Below are 1,313 nucleotides of genomic sequence, written 5' to 3' on the forward strand. Positions count from 1 at the left end.
CCTCAACCCCAAACCATAAACACTATACCCTAAACCCTACACCCTAAACCATAAACCACAATCCCTAAGGCCGAAACCCTAAACTATAATCCCTAAACGATAAACGCTCAACCTCAAACTATAAACCGTAAACCCTAAACCCTGTAGCCTAAACCGTAAACCACAAACCCTAAAGCCTAAACCCTAAACAATAAACCATAAACCCTAAACCATAAACCCTTAACCTCAAACCATAAACCCTAAACCCTACACCATAAACCATAAACCACAAACCCTAAAGCCTTAACCAGAAACCAACAACCCTAAACCCCAAACCGTAATCCCTAAACCATAAACACCAAATCCTAAACCCTAAACCACAATCACAGAACCCTAAACAAAAAATCCTAAGGCCTAAACCCCAAACCCTAAACCCTAAACCCTAAACCCAAAATCATAAACCCTAAACCCTAGACCCTAAACCACAAACCCTAAAGCCTAAATCCTAAATCCTAAATCAAAACCCCAAAACCATAAACCATCAACCCTAAAGCCTAAACCATAAACCATAAACCCTAAACCATAAACTCCAAACCCTCAACCCCTAAATTCTAAACCACAAACCCTAAATCCTAAATCATAAACCCTAAACCCTAAAGCCTAAACCCTAAATCATAAAGCCTAAACCCTAAACAATAAAGCCCAAATCCTAAACCACAAACACTAAACCCTAAACCCTAAACTCTAAACCATAAACATTCAACCCCAAAAAATAAATCCTAAACCCTAAACCATAAACCACAAACCCTAAAGCCTAAAGCCTAAACCATAAACCCTCAAACCTAAACCATAAACCCTAAACCCTAAACCCAACACCTTAAACCATAAACCACAAACCCCATAGCCTAAACCCTAAACTATAAACCCTAAACCCTGAACCATAGACCCTCAACCCCAAACCATAAACCATAAACCCTAAACCCTAAACCCGAAACCACACACCCTAAACCCTAAACCATAAACCATCATCCCCAAACTATAAACCCTAAACCCTAAACCCTACACCCTAAACTAATACCACAAACCATAAAGCCTAAACCCTAAATTATAATTCCTAACCCTAAACCATAAACCCTCAACCCCATACCCCAAACCATAAACCCTAAACCTTAAACCACAAACCCTAAAGCCTAAACCCTAATCCATAATCCCTCAACCCCAAACCATAAACACTATACCCTAAACCCTACACCCTAAACCATAAACCACAATCCCTTAGGCATAAACCCTAAACTATAAACCGTAAACCATAAACCCTAAACCCTAAACCCTAA

This window comes from Arachis ipaensis, chromosome B09 (genome assembly GCF_000816755.2).
Source record: "Arachis ipaensis cultivar K30076 chromosome B09, Araip1.1, whole genome shotgun sequence".
Classification (NCBI taxonomy): domain Eukaryota; kingdom Viridiplantae; phylum Streptophyta; class Magnoliopsida; order Fabales; family Fabaceae; genus Arachis; species Arachis ipaensis.